Genomic DNA, 21,630 nt, shown 5'->3' on the forward strand with positions numbered 1-21,630 from the left:
ATGAAAGCAAACAACTGTATTGATATGAAGTTGAAGATACAGAAAGTTATCCAGCAAAGTGGTTGGAAGAAGTCAAATATATGGCTACAAAGACAAGATTTCGTTCAGAGGAAGAAGAAAGATATTAATTGAATTTACTGGAGTGGTTGGCAACGTACATTTGAATTATAAATTAATATAACACATAAAATAGTGAATCTGTGGATACGACTCGTGGAGAAACCTCTAGCCATCAACTCAGGAAAAGACGTTTGGAATAACAAATTAAAGCAATTACACTTGAGTTTTTACGTAAAACCATGAAACATGTAACCATTTGTGGGTAGAAACGTCAGCGTGCGTGGACATGGAGCGAAACTGCAAGGTGTCATCCCTAAGACATCGAGAGGACGAATGTAGTTAGTTGTATGCCAACCGATGAAGCTGTCAGTTTCAAATGTCGTGATGCTATGATGGACGAAAATTGGGAAAATCACATCAAAGGTTCGGACAGTAATCACAAAAGGCTTCAGTAAGAACATTTTATTTTATTAAAAATGTATTTTGAATTGGTTGATTCAAGAATACAATACAGAATAACTTGTTCGGAGGGGGAGGGCAACTTTTGTTTTTTATTAATTTTTTAAGAATAATATTAAATAAGAAAAAGAGAGACAGTTCAGTCTCTTTGTTCTTAGAGCTAAAAATCTTAAATTATTTTAGTTAAAAATTATTTTATACAACCATTAATTATTGTATAGGTTGTTTGAAAGTAACTCACAACAAGTTATTCCGTATTGTATTCTTGAGTCAATCAATTACTGTGCCACAATTTGATATAATTGTCCCAATTTAACTATTCGTCCATATAACAAAAAACAAGATATTTGGAATTGGAAACTTCACCCACTGATATTACCCCTCTCGATTTCTTAAGGATGACATTTTGCAGGCAGGCTCCATGTCCACGCTTGCTGACATGTCTACCCAAAAAATGGTTGCATGTTTCATGGTTTTACGTAAAAAACTCAACTGTAATTGGTTTAATTTGTTATTCCAAACGACTTTTCCTGAGCTGATGGCTAGAGGGTTTTCCACGTATCATATCCACAGATTCACTGTTTTTTGTGTTATATAAATTTTTTGATTCCAATGTACGTTGCCAATCACTCTAGTTAAATTTAATTAATATCGTTCTTCTGCATCATTAAATTTGTAAAAAATAAAACTCGTAAAATGGTGTCAATACATGCATATACATAGTTGTGATACATCCAAACACATACATTCAAGTAGTTACATTCTAACTTAGTATACAGTTCTTAAACAAAAAGGTGTTGATATAATTATATAGGCCTATATCCAGGTACTCTAAAAATTGCCCATGTAAACTTTCAGTACAATCGGTTGAATAGTTTCCGTGTAAAATCTAAACCAACACACAAAGCCACTTATTTTATTATAACATTATTAGGATAGAGTTGTGGAATCATTACAAAGTGACGTACGTACGCTCGTCCAACGTACAAAAAAGTGACAAACAAGGAGCGGTGCCAAGCAAAACGATTGGTAATAGAAACAATGTGTTGTTAAAAGAGTCCCAAGGCTTCAAGTTCATTTACTGGCTCTAACTTATAATCTTAGTCAACGTATTTATTAAACGCGAATTTGGTTTCTAATGAAAAGTGTGCTGGGCCTTTCTTACAAGAGAAATATTTAACACGATGACGCTGACAGGACACTTTACACGTGATGTTGTAAAATAAAATGTTTTAAACTGGTACGGTAAAACAAGAAAATAATTTTGTGGAAAAACTAATTAGAATATGAATTCTGCATTATACATTGTAAAAACCAATCAGCTTCTGCAAAACGTCCTATAAAACGAGGAAGCACAAATTCTTCTCAAATCCTACGTGTGATTAATGGAACTAAATAAAAAAATTAACAATCTAATAAACTTTGAGGGAACTATTAATCACTAGTACTATCTTAAGTCTTATAACAGTTCATTAATTCTTAATATAAATTAATAAAGAACAGTAAATAATAAATGAGTTTACAGAAATTGGAGTTTACAGAATTAAGGATGACATCTTGCAGGTGGGCCCCATGTCTAGGTTACAAATAGAGCACTATAAATCTACGCCGGTTATTTATAGAGATTGCAACTTTTTAATTCTACAATTGGTGAACTCAATGCAGAGCCTGTAGTCAATAAAAATTATATCAATGTATCCTGATTTTTTTATTCCTACCTTCTTCTATTTTACCAATAATGAATCAACAGTTTTTATTGTGCTATGATTGTCTTTAGGTTTTGGAACAAACTGAAGTATAATAATCATATTAAACTTTAATTTCATTATTCCTGAAACGCCGAACACAGGACATCAAAGTGACCTATTGTTACGAAACATCACGAAATTTGACTTGGCATCGACACAACACTGACTTGTCTGTCCCTGCGATCAAATTAGTCACTCTCTTCATTTTAAGTCATCCTCATGTATTAGACGTTGGCCACAAATATTTCTAAATTTAGCCTGAGATTTCTTTCTAAAACGTTATTGTCGCATGTTACTACATGTTTAAAAATTAAATAAAAAAAACTCGACAAGATTTCATTCAGAAATAAGTCAAGAATTGAGATAAAGAAAGCTGTCATCTATATTAATATGGAGTTGAGGAGACGGAAGGGAATACAGCAAGGTGGTTGAAAGAAGTCAGAAGTATAGTTACGTAGACAAAACTTCATTCAGAAATTAGTAAACGAGTTGAGGTAAAAGTTACGTCAGCCATATTGATATGGCCTTACAGGTACAGAAAGGTATCCGGCGAACAGGTTGGAAGAAGTCAGATGTATGGCTACATAGACAAGATTTCGTTCAGAATTTAGTCAATAGTAGAGATGATGAAAGCAGTCATCTGTATTGATATGAATTTGAAGATACAGAAAGGTATCCAGAGAAGTGGTTGGAAGAAGTCAGATATTTGGCTACATAGACAAGATATCGTTCAGAATTTAGTCAATAGTAGAGATGATGAAAGCAGTCATCTGTATTGATATGAAGTTGAAGATACAGAAAGGTATCCAGCGAAGTGGTTGGAAGAAGTCAGATATTTGGCTACATAGACAAGATATCGTTCAGAATTTAGTCAATAGTAGAGATGATGAAAGCAGTCATCTGTATTGATATGAAGTTGAAGATACAGAAAGGTATCCAGCGAAGTGGTTGGAAGAAGTCAGATATTTGGCTACATAGACAAGATATCGTTCAGAATTTAGTCAATAGTAGAGATGATGAAAGCAGTCATCTGTATTGATATGAAGTTGAAGATACAGAAAGGTATCCAGCGAAGTGGTTGGAAGAAGTCAGATATTTGGCTACATAGACAAGATATCGTTCAGAATTTAGTCAATAGTAGAGATGATGAAAGCAGTCATCTGTATTGATATGAAGTTGAAGATACAGAAAGGTATCCAGCGAAGTGGTTGGAAGAAGTCAGATATATGGCTACATAGACAAGATTTCGTTCAGAATTTAGTCAATGGTAGAGATGATGAAAGCAGTCATCTGTATTGATATGAAGTTGAAGATACAGAAAGGTATCCAGCGAAGTGATTGGAAGAAGTCAGATACATGGCTACATAGACAAGATTTCGTTCAGAATTTAGTCAATAGTAGAGATGATGAAAGCAAACAACTGTATTGATATGAAGTTGAAGATACAGAAAGGTATCCAGCGAAGTGGTTGGAAGAAGTCCTTACGAGGACTAATGATTAAGGAGGAGTACAGCTTTTGGCATTAGGTGATTCTATTTTATATTTTCTTCCTTTGTTAATGGAGTGCCTCGTATTTTCAATACCAAGATATAATTGAAGAATTAACGAATTCGGTGATAATCAACGTACTCCTGGCATCAAGATTGCTAGCGAAAGTAAACTACAGTTGCAAACCATTCATTTCAAGTAAATATGTTTTGTGAAAAATGTGTTAAGGTAATAAGGTCTTTATTAATTATCGTACAAATGTTATTTTACTTATAGCAATTAAGTTTCTCATATTTGTCGTTAGGGGTAATAAAACCTGAGCAATAAGTAGGCAAATTGTGTAAATATTTATAGTTAGTACGTTAATGTTCGTGTTAGAAGAAATAGTAGTAGTAAATATATTTTTTAAATATAATATCATTCAATTTAATATAATATCATCCTAATTCAAAATAATCTGTACCTAGACACAGCAAAATTACTAAACTTGTTAAAGAAGAATGAAAAATTGTGTGTCCTAGTGAACTATCGAGGTGACAGGAAAAACGTGTGACTAGCACTGCTATTGACCAGGGCTGAGGGAAATAATTTTTAAATCACTTTTAAGAAATGTTAAAGAAAAATATTGTTTTAAGTCATGTTTCTGAATGACCAGATCTTGGAGGCAACATCCTGAAGCAGTACGATAGGATGGTATGAAGTATTGAGGTTATCTTCCAAACTGTCTATATAACCTATGGAAAATTATACAACATATTACAGTTTTTATTTTTCCTGTGCACAAAATCTAACATGCATGTGTACGAGTTGCATAAAATAGTAAATTACTTTCTTCAATCTCTTAAATGGCTTAAAAAACCTCATACAACACCACATATCTGTACAGAAAACAATTAAGCCTTATATAACCCTTTTCAACACGTTTCTCGATAATTCCTAAATTAAATACTTAATTAGTTTTGAAATTATACATATATTCGTTGTGTAAGTTTGTTGTTTCTGCAGGAATATTGTTAGAAAGTACCACTGAGCCTAATTTTAACTGTATGTATTATACATTTTTTCTGCATTATGACGGACTATAGCTGAATTTTGAAGGCAACTCAGATATACAATGTACAAACGAAATCTTTCTTAATTAGCTAAATGAAAAAAGGTGAAGATTAGAAGAAAATCCCATCAATGCACTCATTCAACGACATACAAATCACCATGAAATGGGATCTAACATGGTACTAAACTATAAACTACGACATGTTCTTTGGTTTTCCTTATGTAAGTTCTTGACATATTAACCCATTATTGCTTTCTTCAGCTACATGAACTCGAAAAGATTCATCAATTTCATTTCTAACAAGATGGTGCTTCCTCACATTTCAGTAAATTGGTCACGGAAGCTTTGAACGAAAAATTTTAAGATCGATGGATAGGCCGGCAAGAACCTGTGCTGTGGCCTCCAAGGAGTTCAGACCTCACACCTTGTATTTTTTTATTGTGGGGGTACATCAAAAGCGTTGTTTGTTCACAAAAAAACTTTTTTTGTGAATAAACATTTGAAAAAAATTTTTTTCGAACGACTAAGGACTCACATATAGAAATGTATCAATTATGTAATAAAACTGTTCAAAACGACAAATTAAATGAATAATAACTTTAACTGTAAGTAATTCAGTTTTTATTTAAACCATGTTTGAACCCGCACCACTCTTATGATAACTCTGTATGTCAACAGTATTTCTTGTGCTTTCTTTGTTTCTAAGTTTTGGAAAAACAGACATTATATCATTACTAAAGTATAATCTATATATATATATAAATGCGAATGTTTGTTTGTATGTTCCGTTATAACTCTGGAACCAATGCACGAAACATCGTGAAATTTTGTACAGTGATTCTACACGTTCCTGGAAGTAACATAGGCATACTTTTAGAGAGGTATTTGGTCCAATTTTAATAGTTTATTTCATTAGTTTTTTAATTATAAATTGTTGTTGATGTTGGTGTGTTTTATATTGGATCCGACAGACTGCGCTACGACACGTAATACAAAGCGAACTGATACTTAACAGCTGATAATACTTTCAGCTGAAGTTCATCAAAGAGGCAGAAACATATTTGTTTACATTAAAAATTTAAAACATTTTTATTGTAAAGTGCTTGATCAGTAGTGTTTTTAAATTCAGATTGCATCAATGATCAATAAACTATTTAATTCAAAGAAAATACTATTAAACGCTATTATGAAAACAACCTCATTATACAAATCCGTGAATGTTTGCACATAAGGTAATCGAATTTGGTTACATCGAAGGTAAATGAAAAGAGCCGAAAGAAGACACTTTATGATCGAAACTTGGTTTCTTTGATACATTTTCTTGAAGGCACCCTCCTAAAATAATACTGGAAATATCTTAGACAGAAAATTAATTTTGACAGACCGAATGTGATTCTTTATAACCTAATTAGTTTACCGAGATTCATCCGTATACAGTAACTGTTCTGAATAACTTATCAACACCTAGCAAAAACCACGAAAGATAGAGGCAGGAATATGATACATACCTTCATAATGCGCCCAAGAGGCTCACGAAGGAACGACTGTCAATTATCTCAACAATGTTTAGAAACTGTATATAGGCCCTATATGCTCCAAATAATACAACTAATAATGTTGTTTACCAGAACGCATTAAAATGAATGAGAAGAAACTATAAACTGTTACAATTGATTTCAAGATATGCTACGATGTAATAATAGAGCAATAAATTAATTAGAAAAAAGTTTTAATAAAATTAGTATTTATTTTATAAACTTATTTGCTGGAAATAACATAGGCATATTTTTAGGGAGGTGGCTGCTTCACTGTTGCTGCCAGCTCCATTTCCTCTACACACGCACGCGCGCGCGCACACACACACACACACACACACACACACACACACACACAAAATTATTAAAATCTGTCATTGTTACATAGTTCCACGACTTGATTCATTGTAAAGATGAAAGGTATAGAATACATAATTATAATTATGAAATTGATAAAACTCTATTTTCAAATTATCAAGCAGTAAAGATATTAATTTTGTAAAAATATTATTGAAATGCGCAGCGAAGCGCGCCGGGTCCGCTAGTAATAATATAAAACTTGATTTTTATTTTTTCTACAACTGAAAGAAATGCTGTAAATATATATTCCAGCTACAACTTAAATATATTAGAATGGGCAGAAATTTAAAGGGAAACGATAATTTATTAGGTTATTTCCGATTTATATAAATATAATGTTTTTAAGACGTGTGGAAAATTCCAGAAGTTACAACAGTCAAATATTCCTTCTATTAACAACAAAGCCTATATTATCTGTAACATAGCTAAGAAATACTAAAATGCATTTGCGCTTAATGGGGTAGACAACTTTCCATGCGGTTAACAGCACCCTGAAAAGGAAATTGATGCTGGACTACCTGATCTGAAGAGAGAAGACAAGACTAAGTACTTTGCAGTTGTGATAGGTGAGAAACTTACAAGATGACCTCATATGCACTAGCTGTGTAAAATGCTCAGCTCGGAAATTTACGTCATCAGACGAACTAAACAAACAACAACTGATTATTATGAACTATTTGAATCTCACCTGAGATAACGGTTAGCAATATGGGGGGGAGGGGAATCCAAGCTCAAAATAAAAAGTATTCTTATCCCACAGAAATGAGCGCTTAGGTTTCTTGCAGGAATGTGGTATAAGGACACTAGACGAGGATCACCATCCCAATACGAGAAAAGCAACCAAATTTGTACTGAAAACTCCTCATTTAAGTTATTATAAAAAAACACCAGCTATAAAGGATTTTGTTTAACAACATAAACCACGTAACTGCAAGAATGAAATGGGCAGCGATTTCGTAGTCAAGTGGTAACATGGCTAGAAGACAGACCTTTCTACGTTGTAAATCGTAGGGATAGAATGAATCGTTGAGGCATGTTAGTATTCGTTTCTCTGTTTTTCCATAAGCCATTGTTAAAATGTAATATCATAATGTCAAGAAAGCCCACCAGTTTAAAGTAACTTATGTGAAAATATTCATAACTTGGCTCATTAAGGTTAGTTTTATAACAATATTTAATGCAATAGATGATTTTCATTCGTCACTAGCCCAATCTGGAGTAAAATGTATATATTAATGTTTTATTTACTATCTGCATTACACTACCGATCAAACGCTGTTTACTTATTATTGGTAAAATTTAAATGTAAACAGATGTTTCCGAAAGTTTGTCGAACTAATGCTGTCAACAGCTGTTTAGTGCCAGTTTAATTTGAATTATGAAACGTAAAAACTACAATTTTTTCTGAATTCCAAAATATTCCAGGTAACTTTTCTTAACGTTCTAACTTTCTAAACCTTCCTCTGATTTCAATGGACATTTTACAAAAAGAATTACCGAATTGGTCTAGTCGTTCTTGAGATTAGCGCTTATCAACACATTTTGCGATTAATTTTTATTTATAAGATATGCCTTTTCTGCTGTAAATTAGTTAATCTAAAGTCGACTGCGCATGCGCGAACAACAGCTGACTGGTGTGTTTATCATAACCTCAAAACGATTGAAGTTGTTTTCTCAGAATGGTGCTGTGTGTCGAATGAGTAGATTACATTTACTTTATTGGATTTGAATCAATATATTAATAGAGAAATAATCGAAAGATCAAACCGTTCTAATAGTGATGAAACATAAAATATCCCTTTCAGCAAGAAAAGGAAATGGGGAATTCAAAACGAAGATAAGTACCAACGGAATGTAATAAAGAAAGCTTGGTTATGTGGAGAGGCATATAAAAGCTACAAAGGAACTGACATTCATGGGTATTTGCGAAAGAACAGTTGCGAGTAAGTTAATTTTAATTTATTTATTATTTTCAGAAATATTTGAAGAAAATCAATATTTTATGATAATTACGCTAAATAGATTAGATATTAAATTATAAATAAAGTGATCCTAATCCATGTACTATAAATCTTTTTTGCTTGTTACTATTTTATTTTTATAGGTGCCACAAAGATTGTTTGGATAGTATATCAAAAGATGACCAAGTGGATATGTTCACGGATATTTACCGAATTGAGAAAAACAATCAACAATACTCATTTATTCAAGGAGTAATAGAGGTACAACCTGTTAAAAGGTATCGACCAAAACAAAGTACATTTGCTGAAAATACAAAAGGTAAGAGGCACACAGTTTCTTATCACATGTCATATAATGGGCTAAACATTGCAGTTTGTAAAAAAGCTATCATAAACTTGATCTCTGTCGCCAGTAAACAACCCAGAAGGATTTCTAATTTATTAAATGTTGGAAAATTTCCAAAATACTTGCGGGAAAACTATTAAAGGAAATGTTGTACCTACAGAAATGATCCAAAATATAAAAGAGAACATTGAATGCATTCAAACGAAAGTACACTGGGAAACCTGTAGAATATCTATCTGCTGATCTAAACATTAAAATAATGCATCAAATCTTAGGTGAAAAGAATCCAGAGCTTAAAAATTACGTATACGACATTTTCTACAAAGAAAACTACAACTTCAGGTTTGGTAGAACTCAGACAGGTGTGCGTGGTATCTGTGAAAAGCTTTCTACCAAAATTAAAAGCAATACATTGAACGACAATGGAAAAATAACAGCGGCAGCTAAAAAATAGTCTAAAGTGTGCTAATCTTCTTGTATGTCACAAATAATACATCAACAGTATTTCTTGAGATTTTTTTGTTTTTAAGTTTTGACAAAACTGATATTATATCAATACTGAAATATAGTAATCATTATAAACTTTATTTTCATTATACCTGAAACGCCAATTAAGACAGCAACTACAACAACAGAACGTGTTGTTACGTAACATCATGGAATATATAAGGTGTAATGAGGACGTACAGGAATCCAACACGATTGTGCGTCACTAGTGACTTGGCATCAATACAACACTGACTAGTCTGTCGCTGCGATCAAATCTCTTCATTTAAAGTCGTCTTCACGCATTAGATGTTGGCCACAAATATTTGTACATTTAGGCTGCGATTTATTTCTAAAATATTATTGTCGCATGTTATTATATGTTTATAAATTAAAGAAACAAAACCCGACAAGATTTCATTCAGAAATAGGTCAAGAATTGAGATGAAGTAAGCTGTCATCAATATTAATATGGAGTTAAAGACACAGAAGAGAATACAGCAAGGTGGTTGGAAAAAGTCAGACATATGGCTATATAGACAAGATTTCATTAAGAAATTAGTCAATAGTAGAGATGATGGAAGCAACGCCTGTACTGACATTGGGTTGAAGACACGGAAGGGAATACAGCGAAGTGGTTGGAAGAAGTCAGATATATAGCTAAGCCCGAAAATGCTTCTTGGCCAATCTTTGGGAAAGTATGTACATTCCTCAGTGTACATTTTACAAATGAAAGCATTCTACTTTTTATTTGAAAGAGTTTAAACATGTGTTTTTATTAACAGTTACATTTTATTTAGTAACTATAAAAATAAACAAATTTATTGTAAACAAAATTTGAGCAGTGGTTGGAAGAAGTCAGATATATAGCTAAGCCCGAAAATGCTTCTTGGCCAATCTTTAGTAACGTATGTACATTCCTCAGTGTACATTTAATAAATGAAAGCATTCTACTTTTTTATTTGAAAGAGTTTAAACATGTGTTTTTTATTAACAGTTACATTTTATTTAGTAACTATAAAAATAAAGAAATTTATAGTAAACAAAATTTGAGCAGAATTGATTGACTTTGATTGATTGATTGATTTATTTCCAAAATTTATGTACAGAGTTAAATATAATACATAACAAAAAACTTATAGGAAATTATCCCCACATGGGCATCAGCCTGTGTGTGGGGAAACGAGTTCCTCAGTCTGCACTACCAATAACACACAAAAAACTTAAATTAAAATAAGGAAATGAATTGTCATTAATAAAAACATTTTCATTCACAAATGAGAATGAAGATTTAACCTCTAAAATAAACCATACAAGGCCAGAGCATGGAATACATAAGCAAATTCAGTTAATAAATAATCTAAAATTTGAAAGGAATATACTTATTTAGAAAATATAATTTGAAGACTTAAAAATGTAATTTATAAAAACTTGTAACTTACATAAAAAAAGAGCAATCAGAAAGACTTAATTAAAAATTAGCCGATATAAGTAGAGAGAGACTTGGACCACACACTGCACACCCACGCACACACACTAAACACACACACACACACACACACACACACACACACACACACACACACACACACACACACACACCAATCACGCACACACGCACACATGCACGCACTACACGTACTCGTTGGCCTGCAGTCAAAACGATTGTACAAACTCACCAAACACTCAGACTAACATTGATTGTAATACAAAAATATAACAGAAATTTAATACATAGAAAAAGCATATCTAGGTGTAGATTGAGGAAAAATACTGACGAAATCCATCTCGCCCAGCATCTACTAACCATTTATTGACTAATTTTTTGTACGTACTACTAATAGTGCAAGGTCTTGGGTTTTTTTATAAAGTATGGTAATTTTTTGAGAAAATTATATGAGCAATATAGTGAGATGATGTTTGAATTAAAGGCTTTAACGAGTCTAGGAACAAAAATTCTGTTATGAAGTGAAGAACGCGTAAAAATGGCTGTGGTTACTGTGAATGAAAATTGAATCTCGATGTTGAAAAATGTACAAAATTAATGTTCGGATATATAATTGCGAGACGTTAAAAACTTTAAATTCTTCAAATAATAAATTGGTTGGATAAGTACGATTTCGCTTCAGAGCTACTTTTATAATAGTTTTTTTGAACGACTTCTAAGGGAGCAAGGTTACTTTGGAAACAGCCACCCCATGCTAAATTACCATACTGAAGAATTGATTGCACATAAGCATAGTATACAGTTTTTAAAAGATCTATTGTAAGTATAATTACGCAGATTACAGAATATAAAGATAAATTTACGAAGTTTATTTCCGCATGTAAGCTACGTGATTACACCACTTCAAACGATTGTCAAAAACTACACCCAAGTATTTATACTCACTCACCCTATCAATACATTCACACAAAAACGCATCCATCCTGGCCACCACAAGTATGCAACCGTAGCTTAAAAACAAAAGGATCGCCGTCAGATCGTATAGAGATTGGCATACATTTAGTTTTGGCTATATTAACTGTGAGCCGACATTGATCAAACCAGCGCTTGACAGTGAGTAGACCGCGCTCAGCCACATCCCTCACTTCCTCCCAGCTTTCACCCTCAAATAACAAAGCGGTGTCGTCCGCATAAAGAAATATCTGTCCTTTAAACAAAGTCAATCTTCCTAGATTGTTAATAAAAATTAAGAAAAGCAAGGGTCCAAGAGTACTGCCTTGCGGTCCAAGAATAAAATTATCCTTACGAAGACTAATGATGCAGGAGGAGTACAGATTTTGGTTTTAGGTGATTCTATTCTATTTATTCTTCCAAATGTTGATGGAGGGTCTCGTATTTTCCAAACGAAGATATAATTAAAGAATTAATGAAATCGGTGATAATCACCATAAACCTGGCATCAAGATTGCTGGCGGACCAAAACTCCAGTATAATATCCCTCCATATAATATCTGTTTTTCTAAAACTTAGAAACAAAGAAAGCACAAGAAATACTGTTGATATACAGACTTATCGTAAGGTTTGGAAAACCGTATATTATATCAATACTGAAGTATAATAATCATATTAAACTTAATTTTCATTTTTCCTGACACGCCAATTATTAGGTTATTTGGCTACATAGACAAAGTTTCATTCAGAATTTAGTCAATAGTAGAGATGATAAAAGCAGTCATCTGTATTGATATGGCGTTGAAGATACAGAAGGGGATACAGCAAATTGGTTGGTAGAATTAACATATTTGGCTACATAGTCAAGGTTTCGTTCAGAATTTAGTCAATAGTAGAGATGTCTGGAAAAATCTTGTTTCCTTAAACAATAGTAGGCCCAATACTGACCCCTGTGGTACACTAAAGGGTATCTCAGCATAATATGAGTAAGCGCCTTTTGAGGAAACGATTTTAAGCCGATTGCTGAGGTATATGTAAACAATGAATGTACAAAGACAATTATACCATAGTGTTTAAGCGTTTTCAGCAGAATATCCCCGTCAACGCAGTAGAAGGCCTTAGAAAGATCGCAAAGCACCCCACTGGTGTCATATCTATTCTCAAAACTGAAGAGCACATGGGATACTAAATTCTCAATTGAGTCCACCGTGGACAGTCCAGATCTAAAACCATATTGACTATTGGTAAACAACTTATTGTGCTCAAACAAGTGTTCGACTATAATTTCATTTACTGATTAATAGACTTTTTGCAAAAATAGGTACCAGAGAGATAGGTCTATAGTTACTGACCCCATCCTTATCCCTTATTAAGATTGACACTACATTAGAAACTTTAAGCTTGAATGCGAAAATACCATCATTAACATCACCAAATATATTGACAATTGATAGGTTACCTTACGCTCAGAAATGAGCGATTAGGTTCCTTGGAGGACTGTGGTATCAGGACACTTGCCGAGGATCACCATCACGACTCCAGAAAAGATACCAATTTTGTACTGAAAACTCATCATTTAAGTTTTTTAAAAAAAACCCTGTTATACAAAGCAACAACTGCGTATTTTACACTTTTTGAATCCCACCAGAGATAAGGGTTAACAATATGTGGTGGAGTTTCGAGGTCAAACTGGAATAAGTTCTTATCCAAGAGAAATGAGCGATTAGGTACTTTAAGAACTGAACTATCAGAAGTAGACGAGTATCTTTAAAAAAAAGACATGTAACAGTGGCACGATACATAAGAACAAAACAGGCCCAGAGATTTACACCAGCATAACAACAGAAAAAATATACAATTCTTTATTGCCAACTCATAATTTAAGTTTTTGTAAAAACCCCCAGCTGTGAAGGATTGTGTTTAACAACAATAAACCAAAAAACCTCAAGAAAGAAATGGACAGCGCTTTCGTAGTAAAGTTGCAACAATTCTATAAGACAGACCCTTCTACACTGTAAAATAACTTTTGGAAATAACACTTTCAAAACTTACAAAAGTTAAAAAAAATTCACAAAAACTGACTAATACATGAACTTCCTGTAACAAACACGCATTTTGACTTTTATTTTGTTCTGAGTGAATATTTATAATAAAGAATCTGAATTATTATTTTTATATTATTATATTTCTATTATTATATTAACACATTTTTGTTTATGAACTGTATACTAAGTTCTATTTTAGAATCTATTTTAGAATTAAACTATAACATGTATCGCAACTGTGTATATGTATGTATTAACGCCATTTATGAATTTTCGTTTACAAATAATGAACAACAACGATATTAATTGTTCTAAGCACATTAGGTAAGTATATACATTCCTTAGTGTAAATTAATTAAATTATAGCATTCTGCTTTTTATTTGAAAGAGTTTAAACATGTGTGTATATTAACAAAAACATTTTATTTTGTAACTATGGAAATAAAGAAATTTATATTGAAAAATTTGGGAAACTCAAATTTGAGCAGAACAAACTTGTCCTTACGAGGACTAATGATGGAGACAATAACAACAACTGTGTACTTCAAACTCTTTGAATCCCACCTGATATAAAGGGTGGAAATTCCAGCTCAAACTGGAAAGCGTTATCATTCAACAGAAAAGAGCAATAAGTTGCCTTGGAGGATTGAACTATGATGACAGTTGACAAGGATCTTAAAAAATCTAAATGAACCCGTGGCACTACTCAGAAGAGAAGTAATTCTGCGTTCGTAGTAATTTGGCAGGCACATAGGTTAACACCCGCACAACACCAGAAAGAAGACATGAACAAAAATTTACAAATAATGACTAATACCATTTTCCTGTAACATAACACGCATTATGACTTTTATTTTGTTCTGAGTAAATATTTGTAATAAATAATCTGAAATATTATTATTATAATATAGCCCTTTTAGGGGTTTTATTTTACAAATAATTGCAACGATATTAATTGTATTGAACTGGAGTAGCTGGCAATGTAGCCTATATTTGAAAAAAAAACTTGTATATAGGTACAGTGACTGTGTGGTGACAACGCGAACTTTGAACTTGTTGACTCCAATTTAAGATAAGAGTTGTCAAATATGGGGTGGAATTCCAAGGTCAAACTGAAGTTTTATTGTTCCAAAGAAATAAGCAATTAGGTTCCTTGGAGGACTTTGATATCAGGACACTTGACGAGGACCACCATCACGACACCAGAAAAAGAACAAATTTTGTACTGAAATACTAACAACATAAACCACAATAACGGCAAGAACGAAATGGACAGCGATTTTGAAATAAAGTAGCAACATGGCTAGAAGACAACCTTTCTACTCTGTAAAAGAACTTTTGGAAAGAGCTACAAGAGCCCTAACTAAAGAAGACGAGAACCAATATTTACAAATACTGACTAATACCATTTTCCTGTAACATAAACACGCATTCTGACTTTTATTTTGTTCTGAGTGAATATATATATATAATACAGAAACTGAATATTATTTTAATATTAATTTTATTTCTATTATTATAGTAACACATTTTTGTTTATGAACGGTATACTAAGTTAGAATTTAAGTACAACATGTATCGCGACTGTGTATATGTATGTTATGACGCCATTTTATGGATTTTCTTTTTACAAATAATAAAGATCAATGATATTCAGGTTTCATTTATAATAAGGAATCTGAATTACTATGTTTATATTATGTTATTTATATTATTATATTAAAACATTTTTATAAAAAAATATATGTACGCTAAGTTAGAATTAAACTATAACATGTATCGCATGTGTATATGCATGTATTAACGCTATTTTCGGGGGTTTCTTTTACAAATAACGAAGATCAACGATATTAATTCAATTGAACTGGAGTTGTCGGCAACGTAATACATAAGGTATTAGGCATACGGGTTTCTTCAAACAAAGAAACAAAAATCATGCCTACTGACATTATTGAATTAAAAAATATGGAATTTGTATGAAACATGTATTTTAATATAAGCTTTAAGAGTAAGTTAACAATACCCAAGTAGTTTTTAATGTAATGTTTTTTGTTGCTAGTAAAAGATTTTTTAAACGTAATATGTGGCCTTTCTGAAGTAAACGATTAAACTCATGAAATCAATGCAAAGCCTTAGTAAATACAAATTATATCAGTGTCGTTTTGTACTATTTCCACCGTGTACTATTTTACGACATACCTATGAATAGTATTTCTTGTGCTTTCTTTGTTTCTAAGTTTTGGAAAAACAGATATTATATCAATACTGAAATATAATAATCATTTAAACTTGATTTTCGTTTTTTCGTGAACGCCAATTACAGCAACCACACAAACAAGACACTAGTGAGTTGGCATCGACACAACACTGACTTGTCTGTCGCTGCGACCAAATTAGCCACTTTCACCAAAGATATTTATGTTGAAAAATTTGGGAAACTCAAATTAGAACAGAAAAAAATTATCCTTACGAGGACTAATGATGAAGGAGGAGTACAGCTTTGGTTTTAGGTGATTCTATTCTGTATATTCTTCCTAATGTTAATGGAGTACCTCGTATTTTCTAAACCAAAATATAATTGAAGAATTAACGAATTCGGTGATAATCAACATACTCCTGGCATCAAGATTGCTGGCGGAAGTGAACTCCAGTTATAAACCATGCATTTCAAGTAAATATATTTTGTAAATTTTAAAAAATGTTAAAGTACCTAATTAAGTCTTTATTATTTAAATTAAATCTTAAATTTCTCAGATGGCTTAAAAAACCTCATACAACACAACATATCTGTACAGAAAATAATTAAGCCTTATATTATCCATATCAACACGTTACTCGATAATTTCTAGATTAAATACTTAATTATTTTTGAAATTATACATATATTCTTTGTGTAAGTTGTGGTTTCTGTAGGTATATTGTTAGAAAGTACTACTGAGCCTAATTTTAACTGTATGAATTGTACATGTTTCTGCATTATGACGGACTATAATTGATTTTAAAATGAAGGCAAATCAGATAAACAATGTACAAACAAAATCCTTCTTAGCCACATGAAAGTGATGGAGAGATTGGAAGAAAGTCCCATCGATGCACTCATTCAACGACATACAAATCACCATGAAATGGGATCTAACATGGTACTAAACTATAAACTACGACATGTTCTTTGGTTTTCCTTAGGTAAGTAATAGAATTAGGAAGAAAACCTCGTCCCTTCATAAACAAATCTGATAGTTTTTAGATGATATAATTTTTACAGACGAAGCTACATTCCATATGAATGGATGTGTGTGAACAGACACAATTCACGAATATAGGTGCTCCGGAAAAATCACAATTAATTGTTGGAAAACAACGGATTCGCCTAAAGTTAATGTTTGGTGTGGTGTAATGAAAAATTGCGTAAAAGATCCTTTCTTCTTTGCTGAAAAAACAATTAATGGAGTTATACCTTGACATGTTAACCCATTATTGCTTTCCTAAGCTAGATGAACTCGAAAAGATTCATCAATTTGATTTCTAACAAGATGGGTGCTTCCTCACACTTCAGTAGATTTGTCACGGACGCTTTGAACGAAAAAAAGTTAAGGATCGATGGATAAGCCGGCAGGAACCTGTGCTGTAGCCTCCAAGGAGTTCAGACCTGACACCTTGTGATTTTTTTCTTGTAGGAGTAATCACTTGACGAGTGCGATAATGTGTAATTATGTAAGTACTGTATATGTACTGCGTAAAAAGCTCAGCTCAGAAATTTATATCATCAGACGAACTTAAGAAATAAGTGAGAAAACATCAGCAACAACTGTGTACTTCGAACCTTTTGAATCCGACCTGATATAAGGGGTGATAATGTGGGGTGGAAATTTGAGGTCAAACTGGAAAGAGTTCTCATTCAACAGAAAAGAGCAATAAGTTGCCTTGGAGGACTGAACTATCATGACAGTTGACAAGGATCTTAAAAAAGCTTACAGTACCAAAGACACAATACAAAAGAGAAGTAATTCTGCGTTCGTAGTAATTCGGCAGGCACAAAGATTAACACCCGCACAACACCAGAAAGAAGACGAACAAAAATTTACAAATAATGACTAATACCATTTTCCTGTAACATAAACACGCATTATGACTTTTATTTGGTTCTAAGTAAATATTTGTAATAAAGAATCTGAAATTATTATATTATTTTATTTCTCTTATTATAATAACACATTTTTGTTTATAAACTGTATACTAAGTTAGAATTTAAGTACAACATGTATCGCGACTGTGTATAAGCATGTTATGACGCCATTTTAGGAGTTTTCTTTTACAAATAAAAAAGAGCAATGATATTAATTGAATTGAACTGGAGTAGCTGGCCTGGCAATGTAGTCTACATTTGAAATAAAACTCAAATATATAGGAACTGTGTGGTGATAACACGAACTTTGAACTTGTTGACTCCCACCTACGATAAGAGTTGTCAATATGGGGTGAAATTCCAAGGTCAAACTGAAGTGTTCTTATCCCACAACAATAAGAGATAAGGGTCCTTGGAAGACTGTGATATTAGGACACTTGATGAAGATCACCATCACGACATCAGAAAAGCAACCAATTTTGTACTGAACACTCCTTATTTAAGTTTCTGTAAAATATCCCCAGCTAGAAAGGATTTTGTTTAACAACATAAACCACAATAGCTGCAAGAAGGAATTGGATAGCGCTTTCGTAGTAAAATGGCAACTCGGCTACAGAAAAGACCTTTCTACACTGTAAAAGAACTTTTGGAAAGAACCCTTGACTAAAGAAGACGTACACAAAAATGTATAAATACTGACTAATACCATTTTCCTACTTTTTCCAACTTTGAACTTGTTGACTCCCACCTAACATAAGAGTTGTCAATATGGGGTGGAATTCCAAGGTCAAAATGAAGTGTAATAACAAAAGTGTGATAACAACGATATTAATTAAATTGAACTGGAGTTGTTGGCAACGTAATACAAAAGGTATGGGGCGTATGGTTTCTTCAAACAAACAAACAAAAAATCGTACATACTACAAACCTTGCCAAGTTACTAACACTATTGAATTATTAATTTAGAATTGAGATGTAAATTTTAACGTAGGCTTTAAGATTGAGAAGATTGAGTAACAATTATAACAAAACCCACGTATTTACAAAAAATAAATGTCTAGTGAAAAATGGTGTAAACGTGATGTGTGCCCTTTCTGAAATAAACGATTCAACTGGTGATCTCCATGCAGAGCCTATAGTGAATACAAATTATATCAATAAGTGTCTTTTTTTTTTATTAATTACGCCTTCTTCAATTTTACCAATATTATATCAACAGTAGTTTCTTGTTGGAAAAACTTATATTATATCAATACTGAAGTATAATAATCATATTAAACTTATTTTCATTTTTCCTGACACGCCACGCCAACTATTAGGTTATTTGGCTACATAAACAAAGTTTCATTCAGAATTTAGTCAATAGTAGAGATGATGAAAGCAGTCATCTGTATTGATATGAAGTTAAAGACACCGAAAGAACACAACGAATTGGTTGGTACAAGTCAGATATTTGGCTACATAGACAAGATTTCGTTCAGAATTTAGTCAATAGTAGAGATGATGAAAGCAGTCATCTGTATTGATATGAAGTTAAAGACAACCGAAAGAACACAACGATTTGGATTTGGTTGGTACAAGTCAGATATTTGGCTACATAGACAAGATTTCGTTCAGAATTTAGTCAATAGTAGAGATGATGAAAGCAGTCATCTGTATTGATATGAAGTTAAAGACACCGAAAGAACACAACGAATTGGTTGGTACAAGTCAGATATTTGGCTACATAGACAAGATTTCGTTCAGAATTTAGTCAATAGTAGAGATGATGAAAGCAGTCATCTGTATTGATATGAAGTTAAAGACAACCGAAAGAACACAACGAATTGGTTGGTACAAGTCAGATATTTGGCTACATAGACAAGATTTCGTTCAGAATTTAGTCAATAGTAGAGATGATGAAAGCAGTCATCTGTATTGATATGAAGTTAAAGACACCGAAAGAACACAACGAATTGGTTGGTACAAGTCAGATATTTGGCTACATATAGACAAGATTTCATTCAGAATTTAGTCAATAGTAGAGATGATGAAAGCAGTCATCTGTATTGATATGAAGTTAAAGACACCGAAAGAACACAACGAATTGGTTGGTACAAGTCAGATATTTGGCTACATATAGACAAGATTTCGTTCAGAATTTAGTCAATATTAGAGATGATAAAAGCAGTCATCTGTATTGATTTGAAGTTGAAGATACCGAAGGGGATACAGCGAACTGGTTGGTAGAAGTCAGATATATGGCTTAACCCGAAAATGCATCTTGACCTACCTTTATGTAAGTATGTATAATCCTCAGTGTAAATTAATTAAATTATAGCATTCTGCTTTTTATTTAAAAGAGTTTTAAATATGTGTCTTTACTAACAGTAACATTTTATTTAGTAACTATGGAAATAAAGAAATGTATATTCAATAAAATAAGAGAAACTCAAATTTGAGCAGAACAAAATTATCCTTACGAGGACTAATGATTAAGGAGGAGTACAGCTTTTGGTGTGATTCTGTTCTATATTTTCTTCCTAATGTTGATATGGAGTCTCGTATTTTCCAATACCAAGATATAATTGAAGAATTGAACGAATTCTATAACAATCAACATAATCCTGGCATCAAGATTGCTAGCGAAAGTAAACTACAGTTGCAAACCATTCATTTCAAGTAAATATATTTTGTGAATAATGTGTTAAGGTAATAAGGTCTTTATTAATTATCGTACAAATGTTATTTTACTTATAGCAATTAAGTTTCTAACATTTTTCGCTAGGGGTGTGTTAGAATTGTTAGATTGTTCCCACTCAATCCTAAGGAATGAGTTGGCAAATTGTGTGAATATGTATAGTTAGTACGTAAATGTTTGTGTTATAAGAAATTAAAATAATAGTAGTAAATATATTTTTAATATAATATCATTCAATTTAATATAATATCATCCTAATTCAAAATAATCTGTACCTAGACACAGCAAAATTACTAAACTTGTTAAAGAAGAATGAAAAATTGTGTGTCCTAGTGAACTATCGAGGTGACAGGAAAAAACGTGTGACTAGCACTGCTATTGACCAGGGCTGAGGGAAATAATTTTTAAATCACTTTTAAGAAATGTTAAAGAAAAATATTGTTTTAAGTCATGTTTCTGAATGACCACATCTTGGAGGCAACATCCTGAAGCAGTACGATAGGATGGTATGAAGTATTGAGGTTATCTTCCAAACTGTCTATATAACCTATGGAAAATTATACAACATATTACAGTTTTTATTTTTCCTGTGCACAAAATCTAACATGCATGTGTACGAGTTGCATAAAATAGTAAATTACTTTCTTCAATCTCTTAAATGGCTTAAAAAACCTCATACAACACCACATATCTGTACAGAAAACAATTAAGCCTTATATAACCCTTTTCAACACGTTTCTCGATAATTCCTAAATTAAATACTTAATTAGTTTTGAAATTATACATATATTCGTTGTGTAAGTTTGTTGTTTCTGCAGGAATATTGTTAGAAAGTACCACTGAGCCTAATTTTAACTGTATGTATTATACATTTTTTCTGCATTATG

At 32.3% G+C, this 21,630-nt stretch overlaps 1 protein-coding gene across 4 annotated transcripts in view; it reads right to left on the reverse strand.

Moving 5' to 3' along the window:
- Positions 1-21,630, reverse strand: part of LOC124357984 (nose resistant to fluoxetine protein 6-like) — a 99,706-nt gene that overhangs the window by 57,172 nt on the left and 20,904 nt on the right. The window contains exon 1 of one of the 4 annotated variants that reach the window (XM_046810161.1): positions 13,355-13,429. The exons of the other annotated variants lie outside the window; for them this stretch is intronic. The gene's annotated coding sequence lies outside the window, so the exon portion shown is untranslated. Of the gene's footprint in view, positions 1-13,354; positions 13,430-21,630 lie in introns of those variants that run through there. 4 annotated transcript variants of the gene reach the window in all.

The sequence above is a fragment of the Homalodisca vitripennis genome, chromosome 3, assembly GCF_021130785.1.
Source record: "Homalodisca vitripennis isolate AUS2020 chromosome 3, UT_GWSS_2.1, whole genome shotgun sequence".
Lineage (NCBI taxonomy): Eukaryota > Metazoa > Arthropoda > Insecta > Hemiptera > Cicadellidae > Homalodisca > Homalodisca vitripennis.